The sequence below is a fragment of the Pezoporus occidentalis genome, unplaced genomic scaffold (genome assembly GCF_034315485.1).
Source record: "Pezoporus occidentalis ecotype Australia unplaced genomic scaffold, CSIRO_AGI_Poc_V1 ctg77, whole genome shotgun sequence".
Classification (NCBI taxonomy): Eukaryota; Metazoa; Chordata; class Aves; order Psittaciformes; family Psittacidae; genus Pezoporus; species Pezoporus occidentalis.
Window position 1 is genome coordinate 3,227,957 of NW_026916126.1, and position 20,857 is coordinate 3,248,813.

Here is a 20,857-nt window from a genome sequence, read left to right on the forward strand (position 1 = left end):
TTTTTTTTTGTAGTTTGCCCTGCAGTGACAGCAAAAGTGGGAAGCTGATGAGACCCCATCAACACAGCATTAGGACAAGGTTTTTCCAGGACAGGATCTTAAAATCCCAGAGTGGTTAATGTCAGATGTAGATATTTTAATGATCTCTGATAACCTGCCCCTTCTTGGGCTGTTAGTAGCTTTTTTTAATAGGAAAGTCATCTGATCTTGATGCTTTTGCAAAGACCCAGAGTTTTGTTTTAGTATTCAATAGCATTTCAAGGTCTATTATAGGGCAAGTAGACTCCAAGAAACTTTCATTTCTGTGACATGTTTCTCAAAGCTCTGATTCACAGGGTAGTACAGCCACCATCTGTGATCAGAGCACGTATTCTGACCTCATGCAAAGTTACATCCCTTTTGAAGTCGTACATTTTCCTGCTATAGGGGAAGTTAAAGCATTTATCCCAGATCGCATTAGGTGGGCAAATAACCACTCTGTGAACCCCATATATTCTTGGATCAAAGAGGGGTCTCCTCCTGGGTGTCCCTCAACCCCGAAAATTAGTTACTGCAGCAGAATCTGGGTAATGCTGACCAACTGCAGCTTTATTGGGTAGAGGGAGACCCAGCAGGCTGATTGCTGAATATAGCCTTGTTACAGTGTCATGGTGATCAGCCACTTTCAAAACCAGTTCTGCCAAATGCTTGTGCCTGGGTTCATTGCCATTGGTGTGAGAGCAATGCCCCAGAATACACAAAAGCCTGTTTTTATGCGTTTGTTGGTTTGTGGCATATTTTGCAGTTTACACGGCTGCAATTTTTTGCCTTTTTTTGCATGTGAGGCCTGAAAAGGCCATCAGTGTGAGTGTTACTGAGAAGCTAAGATATGCTTGGGGGGCAGGTTTTTATGAATTATGTACAGCTCTTGAATTTTTAAGCTCTGCTTCTGTTTGGAGAAGAGAGAACTTGGGCTTCTCAGATCCAGCCCTGCAGGCTGCCAAGGCTGGTGCCTGTGCTTCTTTTGTAGTGGGTGGCTGCGTGTCTTGTCTCAGATTGCTAGAACCCGTAAAGAGGAATAATCTGGATATTAAATATTCTGAATGTGAAGTGGATGGCCATGCTGGAAGCTGCATGGGTTGAATAATCCCTTGACTAATTCTTTCAGCCTTTACCTTCTTGATTGCTCAGATAAATCCTGAGATAGGTATTAATATGGATTACAGAAATTGCATAAAGAGAGAGCTTTTCAGTGTCCCAGTGCTTGCTTCTTTTTGTGGAACAAATCCCCACTTGACAATCCAAAGCACAGCTGGTACCAGCAGGCACACAGGGGAAGGAGGTGAGGGACTGAATTACGGGAAAGACAAATTATGGTAACATTTGCCATAGCAGCCGTCCCCTCCCGCTGGGGTTTACACATAGGCAGAGGACCTGTGGGTATCATCTGCTGCTCCTGTCCTCATTGTGTGTCTTTGTGAGGGGATTTCTCTTACAAAATTTCTCTTACAAAATTTCTCAGACTTGCCGGTGTTACAATTTTTAACAATTTTGATGAAGATTTGGTTTTCATATAAACTTAGTTGGGGACCACAGAGAGATTAAAAGAAAACACCAACTAAACCCCAGAAAAACAAACCAAACAACAAAAAAACCCTAACCCAACAAAAAAACACTGATCTTTGCAAAGCATCTGTGAACGTAAAGGTGCAGCAGGCAGGACCACAAAGCAGCTCACAAAAGCAGTCACAGCAGCCACAATTTCAAGTTTTCCATAGTTCAAGCAAGGAGAAATGTGAAGTACATTGGAAGCAGAATTACATTCTGCTTTCATAGTCGATTTACCAATGTGGAGTCTACAGTAACAGGCTGTTTCAAAGCCTGTAAAACAGAGGTCTCTTCTCTGGCAGACAGGTGTTCTGAAAAGCTGCTACCAGAGATAAAATCCCTGATGTTATTCTGGTGTGGTACAGTCTTTAAACTTGGTCAGGTTTGCACAACATGCAAAGGTAATGTTCTCTCCTATTTTGCTTTGTTTTGTTTTTTCAATAGATAGCATGCTGAGTTGAGAGACTATGAAAATCAGAAAGGAGTAGTTTTCCTTGGTAGTCTTAGGAGCACTCAAGAAGGTCTGGGTGTGTTAAGTGCATTATATCACGAAGCACTCTTTTGCAGAGCGGAAAAGTTTGCTCTAAATTCTTTCAGGACAGGGCAAATACTGTGTGCATGTCCTTCACTTGAGTATGTCTCCTCTAACTACTGAGTGTGTGGTAAGAGGCAGGCACCAGAAGACCAGCTCCTTGTGGCATTTATTTGGAAGAACCAAGCATGTCATCTGTATTTTGTGAAACACTGTTCTCTCAGTCTTTGAAAGCACTCGGACTGCTTCACACTAAGCTTTACTCCCCAGAAAGCTTAGGGAAAGAGCAGCCTTGTTGGACAGTGCTGGCTGTGATTCTGTCCAGGACCCAGTGCTGTTCAGCCCTGCAAGGGTGGTCTGTGCTCTGGGCCAGCAAAGGGACCACTTCTAACTTGGGAAACCAGCTGGTGAAAATCAAAGGCCAAGTACCTCTACGCTGGATATTCTAGTGATGTTTATTTTGAGAAGAAAAAATAAAACTAAAAGCTTCTTTATAAGAAGCTAGAATCATAGAATGGGCTGGGCTGGACCTTGAAGATCATCTAGTTCCAACCCCCCTGCCATGGGCAGGGACACCTTCTACTGGACCAGGTTTCTCAAAGCCTCATGCAGCTTGAGGCACCCACTTTTCTGGGCGACCTGTTCCAGTGTCTCACCACCTTCATAGTGAAGAATTTCTTCCTAATATCTAATCTAAATCTCCCCTCTTCCAATTTAAAATCATTCCTCTCTTGTCCCTTTACCACATGGAAGTCCCCCTCAGCTTTCCTGTAGGCCCCCTTTAGGTACTGGAAGGCTGCTCTAAGGTCTCCCTGGAACCTTCCCTAGGCTGAACAGCCCCAGCCCTCTCAGCTCTTACTCTTTTCTAATTGTTTTGGAAATGTCACTGGTGCTGTGGAATAGTTGTTTTTACGTTATTTTTTAAGTTGTGAAGGCCACGAGTAGATGCTCTTTGTACTGGCTTTGTCAGCTTTAGCCTTGCTCAGTAAGAAATCATCTGGGTACTTGTGTTCTCTATTGCAAGATGGGAGCAAAAGACCTAAGCATCTCCTTGTGTGGTTCTTTTTCCTTAACTGAAGGTATATCAATGCCACTTGTTATTGTCATGTGTACGTCAGAAGGAAAACGTCTTCACTGTTTATGACCGTGGGCCAGTGTGGTGTCCCAATGCTGGGACATTTGGTAACATAAACTTATAGCCCAGTTGTGTGTGCTGCTCCGCTAAGGCTGATCATCCCTTTGTGTCTACCACTACCAATTTCTCAGCTTTACTAGGTTAACTTCAGTAATGTCTAGCAGAATTATCTATTTGCTGAAAATTGTAAACAGATATTAAAAAACCCAACCAAACATAAATCCCCAAACAACCCCAAAAACCACTGCCAACCCATGCAAAAGAAAATTTCGCATAAGATGTATCTTATTACCACAGACCTGGAATGAGTAATAACTGTAAAAGCAGTTACACAGACAAACCCCAGGGTAACACTGACCTTAAGCGTAAGTTAAGACCGAGCCCATAGCAGTGACTTGTGAGCAGTCAGTCAAACCAGGCATAGGATAAGCTCCCAGTTGCCTGAAAGTAATGAACTTAGTTAGAGAAAAATACTTCTTATTAATGGAGTGAAGTTTCAGTTATTACAGGTGTTTACAAAATCTGGTTTATTATAATAAAGGTAAAAGGAATTTAAATAGAATGAATCAGGTGAAGTAATTCATGTTAATGGGCTTGAAAATGAACAGCACAAAGCACAGACAGCAGACTGAAGAAGCAGTTATACATTGCTGAGTAAATAGCACAAAGGTTCTTGTTATATGTCTTGACTGGAGAAATACTGATTCTTCTAGATTAGTTCTGGCAATTACACCAGTGTCCTTGTTTGTTTATTTTAAACGAAGGTAGCCTGGTTTGCTAGACTCATTGTCTAGAAGTGTGTCCTGTATTAACACATTGTGTGGAACTGCAGGCACTTTTTAATATCCTTGAATATCTGATGGTTTGGGCATACAGTTGCAGACACGCTAAGGGTAATTCTGGCAGATAAGAATGAATCATAACAGCATAAATGGTGCTTCTCAAACCAATACTCTGCCTGACTGAGGAGCTTGTGAAGAGCAGTGACAAGCTAGAAGTGGTGACATCCAGAATTGGAGTATGGCACACAGGCTTTATTCAGTATGAGGCTTTGGTACAATAAACACCTCTGTTTACTGATTAGATTCTGATTTTTCAGATGATGGGGAGCAGTTTTTGACTTGGCATTCAAACTGTTTTGAAATGCTGCAAGCTCCAAGAAAAATGGGTGCTCACTTTTATACTAGTAATTTCACATCTCTTTCAGTGCTTTATAACTGTGCCAGGTAGCAGAAAACATCTTTCCTGTGATGTTGTACATATTTGACAGAAGTGGGAACGATATAGTGGAATGTACAGAGATGTAGAAATTTCCATGCAGGCAGCTGGGAAATGTCCTGTGGTTGGGTTAGTATCAGTACTGTGGCACTTGTAGGACTGAAAAAGCACTCGCAACATCCGAACTTTTTTAATGTCCTTTTTCCCATTTCAGTCATAGCTAGCTTACATGAGACAATGATAAAAGGAGCAGAGAGCATCTGTGAAAACTCCTGTGCTTTTGCCGTTGGTTGTGGAGCAGCCCTCATGCAAAGTAGATGTCTGAATTTTGCTGGTGCAGGGCAGGCACACATTTCCAGTGGGGTAGTCGTTTGAAGGATCCCTGCAGCCTTCACTAAAAGGATATTTAGGTCATCTCCCTCTCAAACACTGTGTTAAAAGGCCTAGTGTCCAGAAGAAGCTGAACAAGTGAAACTGAATCATGACAATACTACCCTGTGCTGGTTTTCTAATCTTTGCTGGTGGCATCTTTCAGAGACCAAAGACTATGTGTTAACCATAGAAGGGTCCCCTGCACTGCAGAATTCATAATAGCTTGAATTAACCATATGTGCTACAAGAGGCCTGTTTAGCAGTAGGATGCCAAACTACCAGGAGATGGAAGATCTTAATGAACAGGGAAAGATGTAGATGTTTCTTTTCATGTTTTCTTCTTGCATGGATTTTAAGATAGGTGGGCTGTTTGCAGAGTGGCTGCTGCTCGGTTTCCCAGGTGAATGGCCAACAACAGCCTGAATTTTAACCGAGTACAGACTTTCCACTTCTACATTAATGTTTTTGGATGAAAAAGTGTTCTGGTTGTAATTCATAAAGATTTCACCATATCTGTAAGTGCATATTCCTGTGCAGGCAGTTCAGCTTTATGCTCAAAATGTGGTCTTCGGATTTGAATTTGAGTTGGGGAGAACTTTTTTTCTTTTTTATTTCTCATGCTGTTTTGTTTTGTTGTTTTTGTTTGGTTGGTTTTGGTTTTGTGTTTTTTTTTGTGGGTTTTTTTGGTTGGTTGGTTTGCTGGGGAGAGCGTGTGTGTTAATGTTCCATTTACACTGAAGAGATTGTGTGGCATGTGGCTGCTGCCGGTACTGGTATTCAGACCAGAAGGGGCTGGTTGTGTGATCTTGTCTGACAAAGAAGATTAAAAAACTTTGTCCAGCATGTATTTGTTTTTACTATCAGTCTGCTTGATAGTCTGCGCTTACCTTTTTAGAAAGATACCTGCTTTTGTGTACATGCAGAAAGAGATCTGACCACAAGGGTAATACGAATCTAGACTGGTAACAGCTTCGTGAAACATTTGTCAGTGAAATAATCCAAAAGGAGTGTAGCCATTGTGTTCAGGTAGAAATATGCTGCTGATGGCAGCACAGGTGAAGGAGAAGAGGATGCAAGTTGGAACCCATACAAGGAAGAAGGGGGATGATGTGGGCTCCTGCCCAGGTACAGCTCTACCTTTCTTGCTTTCTTCCCCTTTGGGTTGTGAATAGCAGGCTGCACACAGCACTGTATGAAGCAGTATTGCACCAAACATCCTCTTCTTCCTCTGCAGGATCAAGGTCCCTGGTGCAATTCAGTCAACTTACATGAGCTGACTGAGAAACCGTTTGGGTTGTGTACCTGTTGGTTTTCCAAACCACATTTTTCACCTATTAGTCCTTCCTGATTGCAGAACAATAGGGTTCTATTATAAGCTGTTGTAAACTCAGTAACAGTCACCTAGCACTTATTGCTTCTGGTTTTAGTATTTTTACGTCTCTCCCTGTCTCCCCCGTGTTGGAAATCTTCCACATCCAGATACTTCAGAACAGTGGCTTCCACCTTCCCTCCCTCGTCATGTGGCCCCCACCTCCTTCTTCTGTCGACCTACAGAAAATCTGATGGTGGAAGCATAGACTTCCTATAAAGAAATGTCTAGAGGAGGCATCCTTGTCCATGTGAGAAATGTCAGTCTGGTGATAGAAGGCTGGTTGGTCTTTCTCACTTGGCACAAATCTGTCAGGAAGTATAGGGACCATAAAGTTACAATTGTGTGACATATTCTGCTTCTCAGCTATCTTCTAGAGCACCCTTTCTCCTTGCTGGTATGCTGTGAGAAGTTAGCAGCTTGGAGGTACATTGGTAGGGTGAAATAATGCAAATGCTCTTATGGCAAATTTGTGGATTTAGTATAGGACAGGGGAAAACATTTCTGCTGTCTCTCCTCAGTTTTGCAGCTGTGATTCTTACAGCATATGGGTAGCTCTAGTGTCATCTGGGCGCTTTGCTTTACTGGGTTGTTCATTTACTTATTTAATAATCATGATAATAAATTAATTGTATTTCTTTAAGCTTTTCCATCTTTGCAGTTACAGATTGTGGTAGCAAATACTGGAGCAGAAGAATGAGGCATAAATGAACAAAGCAGACATGCTGAGTCTTGTGTCTGTCTCCTAGCCCTGCTCTCGGGAGAGGGTAGGTAAGGGGAGGTGGTGGATTTGCTGCTGGCCAGCCCCTGCCTGTTCCTGACGGTTCACTTGCACCAGTGATCATGTGTTATTGTGGATGCAGTCATAGGATAAATCATATTGCTCCGCTAGTATTTTATACCTAAAATTTAAAGCAGCTCAGCACATCTTGAAAGACACACTTCCAGTTTCTTCCCAATTAGTATGCAGTAATTCAAAGAAAAGCTTTGAACTTGGGTAGAGGCTTGTAGGCCCACACATGGTGTTTGCTGAAACTTCGTTTAGCAGCAATCAGAAGCTTCTCCTTGTTCAGCCACAGCACATTTGCATGTTGACAGATATGTCGTGGTTGGCTGTTTCTTATGTTTGAAGGTTGATTTTTTTGTTTTTGCATAATTTTCCATCCAGAAAGCAAAGTGTATCGTTCATCTTATAACACTTATCTCAGATGATTGCAGATGAGATGGCTTTTGTTTATCCTTTATTTTGCATCCCTGTTTTAACAAGTAAGGAAACTGTGTCGCAAAGCAATTTTCAGATTGACACAATCTCTCTAGAAGGAAATGGGTCCCTAGGTTTCACAGCTTGGTGTGCAGATGCACTTATACTGCTGAAATTTCTCTTGTAGTTTATTTTTGTCTGAATACAAAGGATGAATTCCCACTTGCCTCAAAAATTCAACCACTTGGAGTGAAGAGGAGCATTTTGCGTAGTTGTAGGGATGAGTAGACACTACTGAGGTTTTTCTTAATCATCAGAGATTAAGATTGGCAACATTATATAATTACATAACATTGATCTATTTTATACGATGCAAGAGACCTATTACTCAAATCGTTTTGCACTAATAAGACTTCTGTTAGATAACTCCTTTTCTGTTTGTTATATAAGGGCTTGTATTACAGAGTCACTGTTTGAATGGCAGCACTATAATTTTAGAATTGCTTTTATAATAGAAATACCAAGTAAGCCTTACTCCCAAATATAGGCAATTATTGCACTATCCTAATTATTATTGGTTTTTTTCTTTTTTCTTTTCTTTTCCCAAATGAGGCCTCTTGATAACTGCTACTTTGGGTTTGTTTCTTATTTATAAAATTCTAAGTCTGTCCTTTGCCCAGTCATATTCCATTATATGCATTTTCTGTAATGAAAAAGTATTGATCAGCTATCTTGGACACAGATGATTGAGCTTCACCTACAAAAACATTGCAAGTGCTACTTTACAGACTCTGCATGCCTGGAACCCTACTGTCACTTTGAACTATGTGTGTGTTTCTCTTGTGGTTTTGGCATTTCTTTTAATGTAATTTTATTTCTGTAATTGAGAAAGAACACAGTGTGAGAAGTCTCAAAGGGAGATTGGGGAACCCAGTTGGTAAAAGTTCGTTTGGAGCCCACAGAAACTGACTGTTCCTAAGCAAGGGGTTTAGTTGCAAGCTATCTCCTTCACTCACAAATATGTAGATAGTAGTAAGACTTTTATCTGTGCAGTCACTTGAGAAGTGTGGTTGAGCTATAGGTGAGGTTGAAAAAGATTTTACAATAGACCTGGACTTTGCACAGGGTTTAAGAGGGCAGGAGGACCTGTAGACAGTGCATAGAGACCACCCAAAATTTTCCTTTAATTCATGAATACTTGTGATCCTTCTGTCCTGATTGAGAAATTGGTTTCCACTGGACCCTGTTCACCGTATTTTCTGGAGTATGTCGTATTTATTTGGTGTGTGCTTTTAAACTCAGAGGTGGCAGCTTATATTCTTTTTTGGTTTTGGCCAAATAATTTTAGGTATTGTATGTTTCTCTTATTGTTAAAACTTTCCATTTGTTGTATCTTAAGTGGTTTTGTACTCTTTTCTCTTTATTGAAACCTCCCAAAATCTCTCTGACTCCAGTTACAAGGCAGCCAAGGGTTTAAGAGGGGCTGACAGCATATTGTAGCTTTCTTTGGCGCTGCTGCTACAGTTTGATTAGAAATGGGAGCATCAGGGTGCTGCAACTACCACTTTAATCTTTCTTTAGCACTTAAGGTAGATTTCGTTTGGATTTCGTTTCTTATAGAGGCTTAACTCCTCAGGTGAGGATCAGTTACACCAGCGAAAACCATATCTGCACAAAGGGCTGTGTTGGTGCAGTGTTAGGTGAATAGGAATCACACTCTTGTGTCCAACTGTTGGTATCCCTGTGTGGACATTGCATCAAGTCTCTCTTTATCGGGACTGTTCAGATTGTGATGCAGAACAGCCAGACAGGCCCTATAGCCTTAATGGCACCAGTGGTACTGTGTTCCTACCACCTGGGTAGGGTATAGCTGCTACCACCTTATTTCTTTCCTCTCTAGGCTCTTGTATCTCCTTTTTGCTAACCGGGCTCCTGGAGTGTGCCTCCTGTGGCTCAGGTCTCCCAAAAGCCCTGAATTTGGAGCAGGGAGAAGAAAGAGAAAATACTGTTATTTAGTTGGGTAGAGGTCTCCTCAGAGACCTGCAGAGAAAGGCAAAGAAAGGGCAGTGGTGTCCCAGGTCCCCCTTCAAACAAAGCACCCCACAAGCCTGCTCCCCTGGTGGCTGCAGGGTCCCTTTCTTTAGTCTGTGCAGTTCAAAGATGTCCCTTCATCATGCCACAAAGGCAAGTGGTCCTTCTGCCCTGCAAGGACTGTACTGTGGATGCAGACCAAATTCTTTCTTTGCTGTGGTGTTCTCTCAAGCCCGGTGTTAGCTCTTCATGGACAAAAGACAGGTTTTGGTTGGGGGGAAGGAGGTTTCTTTGTGTTAAAATCTAGATTTTGTTCAAGTCGTTTTGTCAGCTGTTAATAAAAGAAGTGTCAAGCAGCAGTGCTGAGAATACATACCTCACCACACGAGCGAATCCAGTTGATTGTAGCCTGGTAATTTGCTGTAAGAAGATTATTGGATTACCGCAAAAGCTTGGTTTGTCAGCAACGCCACCTGACAGTAATATTTATTGAGGAGTATTACCTATTCTAAATATTAGTCCACTTATGCCTCAGTCATACCTTCGTTCTTGAGGTAAGAGGGGCTTTTTTACTAGGTTATTCTATGAAGCCATGTAGCAGAGAGGGCACCCAGCTTTTCTTTGCCTGCTGCTGAGCAGGCTGTTTTAGTAGCTGCAGCGCTTCCAGATTTACCTCAATGTGCTTTTGTCATCATAATCCCTCCTACATGTCAAGACTGATTTGCGTTCCTAGGCAAGATTCACGTCGTCCATTTTTGCCGTTCCATTTCTCCTCTTCCTTTTTTTTTTTTTTTGTTGTTTTATTAAGCAATAACAAATTGGGAAGATGTTGGTAAGCCAGTCAGGTATATGCTTGCTAGCCGGAATCTGCGCTACGCTCATCGCCCTGGCTTTAGCCTATTACTTGTATTGGTAAGTTGGGTTTTTGTGTTGCGACTGCAGTGGTGGCTTGTTCTTTAAAATGCTTTCTTGGAGTAGGCTTAGAGAGTGGTGGTCCTTTTGAAGTGCTCTAGAAGGCTGATGTAATGTGGGATACCTTCCCTGATTTGTGCTGGTACCCTCTTGTTTTGTCATGGTACTTGCTTTTGCTGTTGTTTGAGGATTTTATGTTTTTATTCAGCTGAGAGCATAGTAGCTAAGGATGCAATAGCACACATTAGGTAAGATGGCGATTTTGTCTTCCCAGTTTGTTTTGAGAGCCTTTTTAAACTACTTTTGCACTTACATTATGTTCGTGCTTTGCGTTCGCATGACTGTTTCTCTGGGCATGCAACTTCGGAATTAGGCTGCAACAGGCTCACAATGCATTAGGGTGTTTGCGGGGCAACCTGTGTCCTTAGTACTTTATAATAAACGTTTCAGGCAGGTGCAAATTAAGGACTGCCATAGGTTTTCCCACCACCAGGAGCTCAGCAGGTTGCTTCCCCTTGAGAGTGAGCTGGGGCCCAGAAAAGTGGTGGTATGGAGTGGTGGGAGTATTCACCATGGTTGAGGAGCGTGTGGTGATGGACCTTTGTGGGTTTGGGGAAGGTAAGAGCAGTGCAGGGCTGCCCTAGATTTCTCACCTGGGTCTGTTTCTATGCACCTCTGTGTATGTCCAAGACTTTCAACCTAAAGAAACCTCAGAACTTCTTAGAACTCCATCTGGAGCAAATAGCAACTTACAGAAGAAATCTGAGTGCAATCTGTGGATTAGTTTTAATGAAAGAAATACATGTCGCTTCAATTGTAAAAAGAAAAGCCTGCTGGCGTTGTAATTAGTATGCTTACAATTGGAAACCTTTGCATGGGGTGTGATGTTGCTAAGAACAAGTCTCCAGCATAATATGTGGGTTCTTTTACTTGTTTTGTAAGTCAATGAAGAGGCAAATAAATGAAAATGGTGGTGTGATCTAGGCTTTGTTTTTGCCAGGCAGTTATGCTATTTACAAGCCTCCAATCCTCTCTGTGTGTATGCACACACTTCTAATATTCATTAGTTTATTTCCATTTAAGCTTTACAGTGAATCTCTGCAGGTATGTAGGCTTTCAGCTATATAGTGTAGCAGCTCAAATTAAAATGTGTGTGATTACTGGCCTCTAGTCCTCAAAATGTCCAAGAAAACAGGATGTATATAAGGGACGTAGTAGCTTTAATGTCAAAAACCAGGAAGAGCAGAGATTAAGGATGTTAAGGGTTGTCCTGCTAAATGTTTGTTGTTTTTTTTATGGTTTGTTTTTGTTTTTTTTTTTTACTGAAGAAAGTACATGTGGTAGGTGTGTGTATATATATATGCGAACACTGTAGTTTTTAATTAATTCTGCATGTCTTGACTCAATATTGGCATGTAGTAGATGCATCACATACCTGATATATTATGCTTTTGTATTGACACAAATATAAATTTGAGTGCATGTTACACATAGGCATAGTGTATACATTTCTTATAATTTTTTTTTTTGTCTTTTCCCCTATTTTGCTCACTCTTCAAATTCCTGACTTGAATCCAGGTCAGATCTGGTTTGTAGGAGAGATTACAACTCTGCACACAGCAGGAATTAACCGCTATTAGGTCAGATCCTCTTCTTCAACAGCCTCAAGGTTCAGGGAGATAATTAATGACATCATCTATTTGTGAACAGAAAGCTCATTCAAACCTCTCTGATTAGATATGGATGAGACCTAATGCGAGTACCTTAGAATGCTTTTTTGGCTATGTTGGTTTGGGTATTTTTAACTCTTGAATTTGATGCTTGAAGAAAGCTAATTTTGATAAGTATTTTAGTTTATTAATATTTTAACATAAGTCTGCTCTGTAGGAAGTAACTAGAAAGAGTATTTTTTAATTATTTTTTTTTCCTTCGTCTTAAATGTGTTAGTTTGGCTGCTGCAATTTTCTTAGAATATCTTCAGACAGAGCTAGGGTGTTAAGATCAGAGATCACCAGTTCAGCAGGGATCAGTTTTGCATATTGAGAGATTAACCCATTTTTTCTGTAATTCCATCTGTGATCTTTGGCTTCTCCTGGATTGGATCACCCTTATTAGCATGCTGGACAGGATGTATTTTGGTCACTTTCTGTACGTAGCAACCCATTGTATAACCCACAGTGCAAACTGAAGTCCACAGAAATTACAAGAGTATGAGACATCACATTTTCTTTGGTCAGTCATCACTTCCTCAGGAGTTTGTTTGGTTAAAGTGTCCCCACAACATGAGACCCTAAAAGAATTGTCCTTTTTCACCAATCAACACATTGCTTATGCATAAATAATGGATTTATCATTGTGTGTGTGCTTGTCATCGCTTAATAAATAGGGTAAGCTGACAGGAATCTGCTGCTCTCATTTTTTGTGGCTTTTAATTGTCCCATTTGAAGGTACAAAATGTTTGGAACAAATGGCTTTTTCCTCTGTTGCAAAATCCGCCCTCTAAGTTTCATCTTCTGGCCACCACAGGAGCCCAAAATACCGGTGTTTAATTTGATTAATTGGTGTACTTTCCATTAGAACTTAAGGCAATTTAACTCTATCTCACCATGTTCCTAGCCCTGCCTTGTAGCTTGAGTGATCTGTTGAAACACCTGAACTTGCCATAAATGTTTTGATGTCATTAATGCACTTTGAGTTAAGAGCAAATTAATTCAGATCACACTTTTGGCTACTGTTGTATTTTGTACTGCAATGGTTTATCATTTTTTGAGACAGATTGAGAGAGGGGAGGCCTGTGCTAGGCTTTTGCTTATATTCAGGCAGTTTTAATGAGCTTTGAGCCCTGCTCCTGTTAAGGTTGGCGCTTGGTTTGTGTTTTAATCCAGAGTAGCACAGCAAAAGACTGCACAGTGACTGCCTGTTAAAATTCTGTGTTAAAGGAAGATTAACTTCTGAAGGAGATAAATAAGCAAAAACTTGTAGCCAGGTCATTTGTTAGTGTGGCTGCACCAGTTCCCCAGCTTTGAGGGGAGGACCAGGGCAATGAAGAGCACTGGTCTGCTGTGGGCCCTGCCATCCACATTGGCTGAAGGGAGGGCACCCTCATGGATAGGGAACTCTTGGGACGGAGATTTAAAAGATACGTCTCATCTATCCTTAGTTTATTATTCCCGTATCTAAATGCTAGTCTACTTCACTGATGGTTTCTTGTAATGGTGGGGCAGAGGATTATTATGCATTGGCTAGCACATCCTTTATCAAGCCTGTCTGCACCACCATTAAGGGAGGCTGAGGAAGAACGAGCCTGAGCCGGGTAGAGGAGCAGTTAGTTTTTTCCAGGTGCACCTGTACCGATTATCACTTGACACACAAAATGCAGCATGATCTATTTCTATATAATGTCTGTTAGCTGTGGGCAGTGTGCACATAATCTATGGCTGCTGTGCTTAAAATACCACCATGTTTGTGTAAAAGTCACTATACTCTGATGCTTTGTTTAGGCAGCTTAAACTGAAGCACTGAGAAGATAGGTGTCCTACATTGACTGGGTAGTTGTCTATGAGGTAAGTGGCTAGAGATTAAAGCAGCCAATATCTTTCTAATACACCCATAGCACCAAACTATGGAATTTTAAGAGCTTAGATTATTCAAATAAATCAGAAGTTTGCAGAGAAGTTGAAGCTTTAAGCACTGTTATCAATGTGGATTTTGGGGATTTGTTTCTGTGCTGTAGCTGCTGCTCGTGGATCTGCAAACCAGTAAAGATCAACAGCCTGTAGAGGTTCAGCTTGACAGATTTTCAGCCTGCTTCAGCTGTGGAAATCAAACTTCGTATCATGCCCTTGAAATATATTTATCTGTGTCCCTCTCCTTGGCAATATGTTTTGAACCCACTGAGGGGTTTCCAGACATGCTTGGCTGGCAGGGGGCAACAAGTTATCCCGAAAATAACTGGAATACTGCAAGTTTCATGGAAGTAGCTAGGGAGAGGAGAAAGGAGCTGCTAAGAGCCTTAGGGACCTTAGGGAAATGTCATGGCATAGGGTTGGGTGTTCTTTGATACCCAGGTCTCCACATGGATATGAGTTTGTAAAAGTGTCAGTCAACATTAAAATACAATTTGTAGGGAACCAGGCTCCTGGAACTTCTTGTTAAATTCCCTTCGTCAGCAGGCTGCTGTCTCATGATGTGTAGCTGGCTACTCAAGCTCTTCTCAGCAAACAGAGCGATTGTTACACGTGAACAAAACAGAGACTCCTATATATTGGTCAGAGTTGAAGCATAAGAGGAAGGTGAGATAGTAAAGACTGGGGGAGCAGCTGTCAACACTTTTTTTTACTCTTGAACACAAACCAAGTCGACCTTGGGCACTTTGACGATCACACCCCTTGGGGTTGCTCTACCACAGACTCTAGCCCAGAGAGGCAGGCACTGTTCACATTTCACTGGGGATGTTGCAACAGTGCAGTTCCCCAGGCACTTCGTCCCCAGTGGGCAATTTGGATGCCCTTTGTAAACAAATTATATCAGACAGTGGGGTGAATGTGATGTGACTTAACACATGGGAATTTGGAAGGTAGTGAGGGAGACCCATCATTTTAATGCTAGCAAAGAGATTAAGAGTAGCAAAACAAATGCTTTAAGTAATACTTAAACTTGCATCTGCCTTAAGAAGGATGAACTTGCTTTAAATCCAATCTTAGATTTGCAGAGCTGGTACAGGGAAAAAAATGGATCTGCAGCTGAGTTACCTGATAGGGCATGTCTGTACTGCAGCTGTGATGTGATTAGTTTTAAAGGAGAGGTAAAATGCTTGCAAGAGTAGCCATGGTAACATAAAGCTCACTGCAGGCTGCAAAAAACACCTGGGAAGTGGAGTGAAAACTCGGGCAGTTTGGACTAATTATTGTTGCTCAAAGTGCATTGCTTGCCTTCCTGTAGAGCTCACTTGGTGACATTTCATGGAGGAAAAGAGGTCTCAGAATGGTTTCCCATGGTCAAATATGAGGTCTCGGCATCCTTTCTTTCTATGGAGATTGCAATTGCAGGCTTGTAATTTTACAAGTATTCATTATGCTGTTGGAACAAATCCATAGGAGGGCCACAAGGATGATCAGGGGACTGGAGCACCTCCAGTATGAAGACAGGCTTAGAAAGTTGGGGCTGCTCAGCCTGGAGAAGAGAAGGCTGCGTGGAGACCTCATAGCAGCCTTCCAGTATCTGAAAGGGGCCTATAGGGATGCAGGGGAGGGACTCTTCATTAGAGACTGTAGTGACAAGACAAGGGGTAACAGGTTAAAACTTAAAAAGGGGAAGTTTAGATTGGATATAAGGAAGAAGTTCTTTACTGTAAGGGTGGTGAGGCACTGGAATGGGTTGCCCAAAGAAGCCGTGAATGCTCCAACCCTGGCGATGTTCAAGATCAGGTTGGACAGAGCCTTGGGTGACATGGTTTAGTGTGAGGTGTCCCTGCCCATGGCAGGGGGGTTGGAACTAGGTGACCTTAAGGTCCTTTCCAACCCAAACTATTCAATGATTCTAAAAAATAATAAAAATATAGAAGAATATAGGTGGGTGGGAACTCTGGAGTGTGCCATTTGAGATTGATGTGGCTTTCAGCAGGGCTTATTTGACAAATAGGTTGGGTTGCTCAGGGCTTTGTCCTGTTCAGTTTTGAAAATGTCCAAGGATGGAGTTTCCTCAGCCTCTCTGGACAACTTGTTCCAGCACTGAACCACTGTTCGTTTGTATGTTGCTAATACACCTAGCAGTAGCACAAATTGGTGTCATCTTTTAATGGCTGCAGAGAGAGAAAGGAAGCCTTGGTGAGGACTGGACTTTGCTGTTAATTCCTTTTGGAAGAAGTTCTGGGAATGTGAAGGGCTATTGTAAGCAGGAAGTTTTTGATGTTCCCAATGTTTGTGTTTGGGCTTTTTGAGTTAGACCCTTGTGAGCTGTCACAGGGGGAGTGTCAGGGCTTGGGCCCCTAATACAGAGTTGTCGCTGTCACCCCAACATGATGACTGCAGGGTGGATCCAGTACTGTCTCTCTTTGCACTGGCCATGTTTGTTTAGTGCAGACAGACAGATGGTGAATGGGAAAGCATTGTCAGCTTGAGAATGGGAACCTGTGTCAGTGGTTGGGCTTTGTGACTTGGCATCCCAAGATGACTTCATACGTATCCAGAATTTTGGCAACTGAGATGTCTTCTTATTAGTGTATGTCCAAAAGTAAATGATAGTTCACATTTTCTGGAGGCTGCTTCTTGAGAGATGCCTGTTCCCAAGACAAAGCAAACATCTGAAGTTTGGTGGCCTTGAAACCAAAGCAGACCTGGAAGCATGCTGTGGGTTTTCTTTATTGGCAGCCTTTGTGCCTGGAAGGAGAGGATCAAACCCAATGTAGGTATCCACAGTTTGGCCTTGTCTACGTGTAGAGCTGATCTGTCATCCTGCATTAGGAGTCTGAGGGAAATGGATGCTATCAGTAGCTGGGGTTGTTCTCTTTCTCCTACTTCTCCTATAGGCTGAAATACACGTTCATCGGTCATTGTTCAAGGGTGGTTTCCCCTGCATCACTGTCATGCATGTATTCTGTATGCTTTCACGTGGTCTAATTTGTTTATAAAGCTAGAAGCTGAAAGCAGAATTTTGAGATGTGCAGGAAAGACCAGAAAGTGCTCATAGGAACTGTCATCCAGGGCAAGGTAGAGACTAATTGGCTGTATATATGGGAGTAGGTAAGATAACAAAGAAGTGTGGATGTCAAGAATTCGTTAACACAGAGAAGAGGATGAAGCTTTGCAAAGAAAATTAGCTAGAAATTATAGTATGAACCAAAATGTCAGAAAAAAAAAGTTGCTCTTGAAATACAGTAGCCCTTGTTCAAAAATTTTTTGGCAGAAAACACAACTGAGGAAGTGGCTTGTAATGACGGAAAATTGGTGGGGACTTGAGTTCTTGGGAAATGACCATAAAAATAAAACTTGCAAACCATTGGGGTATTGTTTTGTATCTTGTGTACAGAAATAGCATCAAATGCACTGTACTAAATAGACAGTCTTGCTACTTGGTACATGTATTGCCGTGGCAAGGGGAGAATTAGAAAACCTTTGTTGTTCTCAAGAGATCAATAATAGAAGCTACACTTCTGAAAATAGATGTTTACATGGAGAAGGAGACAAGATAAGGAAGGAATATTTTAGGTTTACTATCCTCTTGACACATCTGAGAACTTTTTTGATTGACCAGCGATTGCTTTGCTTGTCCCCCGGGAATGGATCTGGTGGAAGTAAGCTGATGCATGGGGCAGAGCTGAAGCAAGCTGCAATGGTGTGTGATGTGTGAGCATGCAGATGCAGCTTCCTTTAAATGCCCAGTGAGTTAGGAAAAAAATAGCCCCAGTTTATAGTATTTTCTGGCAACTGGTAAGCTCCTCCTGCCTGACTAAATTGAAGTGTCATAGTGGTGACATTAACTATGTCTCTGTGCCATGGCAGTAGCTAGCTATCAAATTGATGTCAGAATACCAGATTGTTATTTCACTCTGGATTCAGCAAGCAGGGGGAAAGTGAAAGTAATGAGTATTTCTTCTGACATATAAATAACTCCTGTAGTTGCATGTAGTGAGAGAAGGGAAATAACATACTAAATATACTGGCATGGAGGTGGAGAGTGATGGATGGAAGACTTGATCACATTCTGAATTCAGACATACAAGTTGCAGGGGGGAGCATGGTCTGGTAGGGATGTCTGCTACCCTGTGCTGCTTTGTTCCTGTATTTCCGCCTTTGTTTCTCAGCTTTTCAGCCATTGGCATTTCAAGGCTGCTATCTTACCCTTCCTCTTAGCTGCCTGAGCACTTGCAAATCAGGTTTGGACATCCTCCCTGACCTTAGCTCCATCAGGATGTGGGAGAGATGCTGTTCAGAGGGAGGTGTGTGCTGTCTCTGTGCATTTTTTGACTGAACTTACTGTTGAACTCAGTAGTGTTGGTCCCATGTGTCAGGTTTTCTGTTTTGCAGTTCTGTGGCTCACTTTAGGAAATGTCCCTCCATCCAGGGGAAGATGGCTAACTACTTTGTTTGCCACTTCAGCTAGCACCTAGCTGGCTAGGGCTCTGACCCCTTGCTGCTTTCTCTTCCACAAGGGTGGGGGCACTCTGGATTTTTTAGCAATTTAGGAATTGCACACATTAGAGCAGGTAGTTAAGGAAAGGGTGCGCCAACAAGTCTTCTGTCAAATTGTAAATCCCTACATTGAAATACAGAAATACTGAAGTTTCTTATTCAAATAGTTGTATATTAACCTGCTTTTACAAAACAAACAAAACACAAACTTTTTAAAACTTACTAAACTTCAGAATTAAGGACCTAATTCTTCATTACCAGATATGAAGCAAATCTTAATCTCAAGTTAAAAGGTAGGGGACAAGGTGATGACAAACTACCTAAGTCTTATTACTCTTTAAATACCTGTTAGTGTTTTCCCCATAGCATTTATTTAATGCTTTAAAAGTGCTGCAGTCGGCATCTAAACATAAATCTGACCAAATCCTATTTTATGGTACCAGCTGTAATTGTAGTAGCTTCAGATTTTTTGTATTCATAAAATTACATTTTCATCTGTGCAGGCAAACTGTTGTCTTAATAACTTCAGAAAGAATGAAGGGCTTTGGAGGGGTATTGAATTACTCTGAAAATCCATTCTGGACAGTATTCTTCTCCTCACTAAAGAGAGAAGCCAGAGCCAGAACATGTTCACTTTGAGAAGAACAGAAGCCTACTATAAGTGAAAAAAGCAAGGTATAAGTACTAAGGACACTCTGGCCCCATTTAAAATAGAGACCTCATATTCTCCCACGTATTTCTTCTTCAGGGATTGCAAGAGGCGCTTTCCTTTTCCAGCTCCCCGTTGGGTTTTCAACTTGGAATGAACTAGCTGCAATGAGGAAAATAGTCTCACTACACCTTCTAGCTCTGTTGAAACCAGAAGTAATTAAGGCAAGAAGTCCTTTCTTTGCAAGAGAAATTGAAAGTGCTTACATTTGAGAGGAAAATGTTGGTATTAGCATTTGCCCCATAGGAAAGGCTGAAAATAACAGAGCTGCTAGATGCAGAATGTGATTTCCTGGTGGTGAAATCCTGACTTGACCTCTAGTTAGGTGGGACAAAAGTTCTGAGCTCTTCAGAATAATAAAAAATGCCCATTTTCAGCTCTGTTGAAAAGAACTCACTGAAGCAACTTAAAGCTTCAACTATTTCTGTGGTTAATTACATGTTTGTAATAGATTATATAGTAAGTTTTGGCCTCAGTCCTCTTTCATCATGGTGAGCAACTGGAGTGGTTTGGGTTTTTTTTTGTGGTTTTTTTTTTTCTTTTTTAAATCAAACTAAAAAAAACAGAATTGTGTTTCTGTCTTCCAATAGTTGTTGATTTTGCCCATCTTCACATAAAGAGGAGAAAGAGTTTGTAAGAATGAGTCTGAGGCCAGCTCAGGTGCACGGTGTGTTACTGTGCTTCAACCCCTGCTCTTTTTGCTTTTCCTGGCCCGTCACAGCCTTGAGAATTGCATCATTCCTTGGGCTGATGAGTGCAACAGTGCCCCCTGATATTCGATGTGTTTGTAAAGCAACAACACTAACCTTCAGAGAGAACAAGAAGTAGAAGAAACCAAAGATCTACCACATAAAGAATTTCTTTAGCATTTGTGAAGTTACTATATGCAAAACAAGAATCTGTTCCAAGCCAGTTAAGAACTGGGAAGAATTACTTCTTTTTGTGTGTCCTATTTGAGAAGAGTATATCTAAAATGTTCATTTTAGCTTTCTTATTACTGAGTATTGAATAATCTGTGTGTTGATGCAACAGGAAAAATTCAACTGGCATCAGTTACTTTGTGGAGAGGGAAGAGATTTTATATTCTTGCCACGTTGCCTGAATAAAAGCAAGATTCCTGCTTGTCAAAATGCAAATTTTATCTGAGTTTTGTGGGATTGCAGTTACTGTGTAACAGTTGCATAGGTGTGTAAACTGCAGTGGGATGGAATAAATAATGAGCTGGTTTGAGAACGCTGATTATGGCCAGCCAGCCTCGTGGCATTACTTGTAAATCTTGAAGTCTGTGCTCTTCTGGCTTCCACTTCCTACTTTTTCTCTGAATACAATGCTAATTTTCTGTGGACCATTACTTCCCAAATACTAGTACAACTGCTGGGTTAAAATCAGTTCCTTTAGGCCTACAACTGCTATCCTGGAAATACCTCATGCATGTTATATATATGTATAGGTATGTTTGTGTTTATAAATATATGTACATATGTCTAAATAAGCAAACTGATTTTCAAAAACATGTCTATGTGGAATTCTGCCCTACTGTACTGAGACCTGCTGTTAGCTGAGGGGTGTTGTTTGGGGGTGAATGTATGGTGCTACCCACCAAATCTACAAGACTGCCAGAGTATCCACATTGTGAGTACTAAACCTGACTGAAATGGGTCA

The 20,857-nt window shown here is 41.4% G+C and overlaps 2 protein-coding genes across 6 annotated transcripts in view; one reads left to right on the forward strand and one right to left on the reverse strand.

Annotated features, from left to right (window-relative positions):
* LOC134155374 (uncharacterized) overlaps positions 1-20,857 on the reverse strand; it is a 422,006-nt gene that overhangs the window by 121,802 nt on the left and 279,347 nt on the right. The gene's annotated exons all lie outside the window — the stretch shown is intronic.
* AGPAT3 (1-acylglycerol-3-phosphate O-acyltransferase 3) overlaps positions 1-20,857 on the forward strand; it is a 94,052-nt gene that overhangs the window by 45,411 nt on the left and 27,784 nt on the right. The window lies entirely within an intron of this gene.